Raw genomic sequence first — 6,515 nt, 5'->3', positions numbered from 1 at the left:
GATGAAACTTGATATCTGGCTGCACATAGCTGCAAGGGAGGCTGGGAACTGCAGACTTTATCTTGGATGGCCATGTGCCTGGCTAAAAACTGGGGGTTTCATTATTCTAGAAGAAGAAGTGAATAGCTTTGGGGGATTAACTAGCATTATCTGCCATAGGCAGGGTTGACATATATCAGCCAGTAGGCACAGTAGTACCTCATGCCTACAATACTTTTAGGGGTCCACAAAAAGATTTAACTTTTAATTTCTTTTAAAATCAGGAGAAAAAATGAATATGATAATAATGGATATATAATAATGGAAACCAGCCTGTATTATATTTTCCTTTATTCCACTGCAGTCATAAAATATAATTTTTAATATTTTCTTAAAAAGGAAGAGGACCACAAAGGAAAATGTACCTATGGACCACAGAGCCATGATGTAGACTGAGCCATAGGGATGATAATAAAACCTTCCATACAGTATTGAAAGGTAGAGATATTATAGAACAAAATAAGATAATTACTTTTCCTTCATTGTCATTTTTACTTTAATTCTTATATTATCATTGTTGTATGTGTTTACTCTGAAGATACTAACTTTTCTGAATTTATCACTGTCATCTTATTTTCCAGTGAACCTCTTCTCCCATATATAGTCCTATCTACATCCCTAATGGGGAGACGGGTTGCCTAATTTGAGGTCGACCAAAAGACATGTTTGTCTCCAAATTTCTCATCTACTGACTTGCCCTATTAGAGACATTCCTTGGCTTAAGACATTGACCCTGGGATGCCCTAGTTAAAAGTTCAACACACAATTTGAAAACTTTCAAAACAGAATGTGAAATTTTAGATCTTTATCTACCCGGAAAGATAAATGTCTACAAAATTTCCATGGCAAGGTGGGATTTTATTTACTGTGTTCATATTTATTTAATTAAATAATTTAAGTGACTTTTAAAACCAGAATCACACAATAATTATAATTTTAAAATTTAAATATATTAATCAATTAGCAGTTACAACTCATTAGAATTTGTTTTATTGAGTAAGATGGTTGTCTCTTGACTGAGAACAGGCCCCAGGGATAAGGAATCATGGAATAAATGCATGTACTTCTAAAAGGGAATTGAAAAAATACCAGATTTACAAGGATAGTCTGTATCACCCTTGTTCTTTGTATTTTCAGAAATTTTAACCAGTAATTGCAACTCATTTGTGCTACTGAAGAAACTGGGATATGTTTATTAATATGTAATATTCTGTAAATATCAGTATTTAAATCTTTAAAAATGAATATATATTTTTTTCAATCATATCAGTAGCAATTACAATGATAACCTATTTTATCCATGCTTTCTTCAAAGACTGTGATTAAACCTCTAATAATTTAAAATGACCCAAAAGCCTTGCTTTCCAAGCTAGTGTGTAGTCTTGATGTATTGATCAGTGCTTGAAATCACAGGCTCAACACAATACATCTTTCTGAGACAGAAATTTTACCCTCTATTATATTTACATTAAAGTATATTACAAAAATATTGTGGAATAGAGCAAGATATCCACGTGAATTGTCAAAAACAAAAAACAAAAAATAGATTCAAAGAAATTCAACATGTGGATGAAAACTCTTGGGTCTGCCTATAGAGTTCTTACTTTCCTTGTCCTTAAAATTATTTCAGTAAGAAAGTTTGAGAAGTACCACTTTAAATATTTAAAGTGCCACTGTAGATATTTTAATATCACGTTCCACCTGATCCAGCTTCAGAACATGAATACTGCATATAGTATGAATACCTAGGTGGGCCATTTGAAGCAAGAGACCCTCACACAATCAATTAGAAGATAGCCAGATGCCCGTTATGATGAAAGAGTCATGGCTTACTGAGGAGGAGACTCTATCTCATGATTGTATCTAGAGATGAGCTCACCTAAGCCAGAGTTTCAGTAAAGCTCTTTACTTTGTAGTTGAGTACATTATCAAAATTTTGCATCCTTAAGAACTTAGGTTATCTGTAACATGTTCCTATGTCCTTAGAAAAAGAGCAAGTGTCAAAATGCCTGAATACTACATTACTTTTTAAAGACTGTTTTTGGTGAGTGGATATTTTAAACAAAATTGAGTCCCTGCTTTCAAAGCTTAACAAATTCACTTTTTTTCCCCTGGCAACCAAGTAGTACTTAGCAGTTTTACTGGCTCTAACCAATCTCTTCCAACTAGGCAAGGATAGCTGTTTTCTTTGGCCTGACTATTTGGAATCATCTGCAGGAATTTGGTTGGTTGAAAATATGCTTGACAGTTGAGTCCCCCTTCTCTCTGCCTTGGCTCTGTAGGCAGAGCTTGTTAAATTATTCTGTGTGAGTGTGTTGGTACCTGAAGTATGTGTATTTGCACATGCCACAGGGGTCTTATTCAATAATTTATTACTTTGATTCCTTAAGTAGACACTTGTGACCTGAGTAAAAATTCCTCTGAATGGACTTACCCAGTTATACCTGGGAAGTAAACTTTCTCTTGTTTGGAAGTTTAGGTTTAGAAAATGTTTGCATTAGCCCTTAAGTATTTAATATGGTATAGGATATAGAACATAGTATAGAAAGGCAAGATTAAACAAACTACAGGCCCTTCTGTGATGGATTCTCCTTGAAACCTTTCATTGCCTGGTTTGGTCTAATGTTTATGTCCTTGAGTGATGTGGGGTCCACTTCATCATGAGTATGATTTCACATTCTTGTAATCTATTATTACCTTATTAGATTACTTGATTAATATATAAATTTAATTTTACTTCTTTGTATCTAACTTGTATTCAGTCACTATAAGGTAAGAAATTATTCTACCATTAATTACTATGAACACCCATTCTTCCTAATCACTTCTTAGATTGTAAAAATAGATGTAGTCGGGATGAATCTCTGACTATAAAATTGAGTGTAACAATATAAGTTTAGGGCTTCCCTGGTGGCACAGTGGTTAAGAATCCTCCTGCCAATGCAGGGGACAAGGGTTCGAGCCCTGGTCCAGGAAGATCCCACATGCCGTGGAGCAACTAAGTCCGTGTGCCACAACTACTGAGCATGTGCTCTAGAGCCCACGAGCCACAACTACTGAGCCCGTGTGCCACCACTACTGAAGCCCACGTGCCTAGAGCCTGTGGTCTGCAACAAGAGAAGACACCACAATGAGAAGCCTGCGTACCGCAACAAAAAATAGCTTCCGCTCGCCGCAACTAGAGAAAGCCCACGTGCAGCAACGAAGACACAACGCAGCCAAAAATAAATAAATAAATAAATAAATTTATTTTAAAAAATATATATATGTTTAAAATTTTTATATAATTCAGCTTACTCTCTATGTTGCACTCTCTTTCTCTTATAGTGGGGTAGAATATTTCCATTAATTTGGGATTTCCCCTCCTTCACATTTCTTTAGGATATATATTTAAGAATATATCTAAGAATTTGGAGAGGATAAAAGACATTGGGAGAGGGGATCCATGTGGTCTCTCTGTCATATTTTTTTTTTCTAGAAGAATAGCTTATGATCTCTTTGCATTCTCGTAAGATATTTTTTTAAAATACATGTGCCCTAGAATATCTTTTATTTTTATTTATTTATTTATTTTAAATTAATTAATTTATTTTTATTTTTTTTATTTTTTGGCTGTGTTGGGTCTTCGTTTCTGTGCGAGGGCTTTCTCTAGTTGTGGCAAGTGGGGGCCACTCTTCATCGCGGTGCGCGGGCCTCTCACTATCGCGGCCTCTCTTGTTGCGGAGCACAGGCTCCAGACGCGCAGGCTCAGTAGTTGTGGCTCACGGGCCTAGTTGCTCTGTGGCATGTGGGATCTTCCCAGACCAGGGCTCGAACCCGTGTGTCCCCTGCATTGGCAGGCAGATTCTCAACCACTGCACCACCAGGGAAGCCCTCTCTGTCATATTTGCATGGAGATAGCAAATGAGATATCTACTCTCCTAATTTGTCCTAAGTTATCATTCCACTTGGTTTGCTGCCAAGATGTCCTCAGCTCCCTAGGCATACTTTCTTTGGTTGTGAGGGCTCTTTTTCCTGATTCTGTATCACTCATGGGAGCAAGGAATCTTTCTGCTTCTCTCAGCCATCTCTGTGAGGCTGTTGTTCATGGTCTCTTCAACTGAAGGTGTCACAGAGCCTTTCCCTTTCTAGGTACTTGGCTACCTAGAGAAAGAAAGAGAGACAGACAGACTGACAGACTGATTATTGACGTGTGTATCTATAAACAACTCTTAGAACAAGTATAGACAGTTTGTTGTTTCTGGAAGCTTTTCCTAGGAACCAGGTGCCTTTTGTTTCAGTGCTCCATAAACACTCAGATCTTTCTGTCTTCCTCGGGCTTTCCTCTGAGAAGTGGGGTACAAGATCCTCTCTCTGGGACCCAGGGAGGTTTTTGCTCTCATTTGACCTCCGTTCCATCTTTCTCCATCTCCCCTGCTGGAAAAAAGATTTTCTAGTTTGGATAAAAGTCAGATTACCTTCAATTTTTAAAAAATCTCTTTAACAACAACTAGGAAAACTTTCCTTAAATCAACCCTAAGTCAAGGAACGTGGAGCAGACGATCTGCTCAAATTAGGGAAAAGGAAAGCAAGAAATTCTGGAAGGAAAAAAGGAACATGGGTGAATATCACAGAAGTATTATCCCACCACATTTAGGTCTTAATTGTCTATACAAGTTACCCCTATCTGAGCCTTGTGAAAAGAAAATTAAAATCATCTCTATTTTTGGGGATATTTCCTTGGAATTGAACCAGTTGATTCAATCATCCAAGGGATGGTTTTCTAAGCATCTTTTCTCTTATCTTTCTCCCTTATGCTACTTCTTTCATTAAAAAACAAAAAAAACTCCATAAGTGTGTGGGAGAAGGAAAATAAAGTAGAACAAAAATTCAAATCACTCTAGCTGCCATCTTGCGTCCCCGCGTGTGTGCACCTTATCTCAGCTGGTCTGCCCGAGACCCCCTGATCGCCAACCCTAGTCCCCTGCGCGGCCCCATTTCTGCTCCAACAAGATGAAGCTATCATGAACCAAGAGAAACTCACCAAACTGCAGGCACAAGTGTGCATTGGTGGGAAAGGAACTGCTCGCAGAAAGAAGGTGGTTCATAGAACAGCCACAGAAGACGACAGAAAACGTCAGTTCTCTTTAAAGAAGTTAGGGGTGAACAATATCTCTGGTATTGAAGAGGTGACTATGTTCACAAACCAAGGAACAGTGATTCACTTTAACAACCCTAAAGTGCAGGCATCTCTGGCAGCAAACACTTTTCACCATTACAGGCCATGCTGAGACAAAGCAGCTGACAGAAATGCTACCCAGCATCTTAAACTAGCTTGGCGCAGACAGTCTGACCAGTTTAAGGAGACTGGCTGAAGCTCTGCCCAAACAATCTGTGGATGGAAAAGCACCACTTGCTACTGGAGAGGAGGATGATGATGAAGTTCCAGATCTTGTGGAGAGTTTTGATGAGGCTTCCAAGAAAGAAGCAAACGGAATTGAGTCAACTTCTGAAGAAGATAAGTCTTGAAGAAGTTACTGGGAGCTGCTATTTTATATTATGACTGCTTTTTTAAAATTTTGTTTATGGATCTGATAAAATCTAGATCTCTAATATTTTTAAGCCCAAGCCCCTGGACACTGCAGCTCTTTTCAGTTTTTGCTTAATACAAATTCATTCTTTGCAGCTAATTAAGCTGAAGAAGCCTGGGAATAAAGTTTGAAACAAAGGTTAATAAAGTTCCAAAAAAAGAAAATATTCAACTCACTAGTAGTTTTTTCTTATAAGCTAACGTAGAGAAAGACAAATTGTTGGCAGGGTTTGGTACATTCTGTGACTTTCTCTAACCTAAATTATGCTTTTTCTGAGAGTTGTTTATAAATACACAGGTCAATAATCAGTCAGTCAATCTCTCTCTCTCTCTCTCTCTCTCTTTCACATATCCCAGGAGGGCAAGTACCTAGAAAAAGGTCCACAAATTTAATGTGCTCATAGTTGACATCATTGCTCATTTTGGCACTCTGTCACCTGGAGTCTGGTGACCAAGTTTTTTCAACAGTTATTCCATGTAGTCACTATCAATCACAGTTGACATACAAGATGAAATCTGTTTGATATCCTTGCCTACTGGTTAAAAAAGTGTGCTCTGTTACCAGACTGCCTGTGTTCAAGTCGCTGTTCTATCATTTATGAACTGGGGAAACGGTTTGGGCAAGACATTTAAATTTTCTAAGCCTCAATTCTTTATGGAGTAATAATAAGAACTACCCAAAAAGTTATTGCAAAAATTAAATGGAATAGTCTATGTAACGAGCTTAGAGTAGTGCCTAGCCCTCAAAATACTTTAGCTTTTATTAACATTACTACTATTATTCATACGAAGTGTTTTCTGTTTAGAATATCCAGGGAAAGGTTGACATATGATTCCAAATCTGTGAAAATTCTATCTGCCTACAGTTTCTCAAATGTAAGAAAGGTTTTACGATGTAATTGGGAGA

At 37.5% G+C, this 6,515-nt stretch overlaps 1 pseudogene; it reads left to right on the top strand.

Moving 5' to 3' along the window:
• The first annotated feature begins 5,027 nt into the window (after positions 1-5,027).
• On the top strand, positions 5,028-5,547 carry LOC137769115 (transcription factor BTF3 pseudogene; annotated as a pseudogene).
• The last annotated feature ends 968 nt before the right edge of the window (positions 5,548-6,515 follow it).

Source organism: Eschrichtius robustus, chromosome 9 (assembly GCF_028021215.1).
Source record: "Eschrichtius robustus isolate mEscRob2 chromosome 9, mEscRob2.pri, whole genome shotgun sequence".
Classification (NCBI taxonomy): domain Eukaryota; kingdom Metazoa; phylum Chordata; class Mammalia; order Artiodactyla; family Eschrichtiidae; genus Eschrichtius; species Eschrichtius robustus.
Note: the sequence above shows the minus strand (reverse complement) of the source record. Positions and strands in the feature narration are given on the sequence as shown.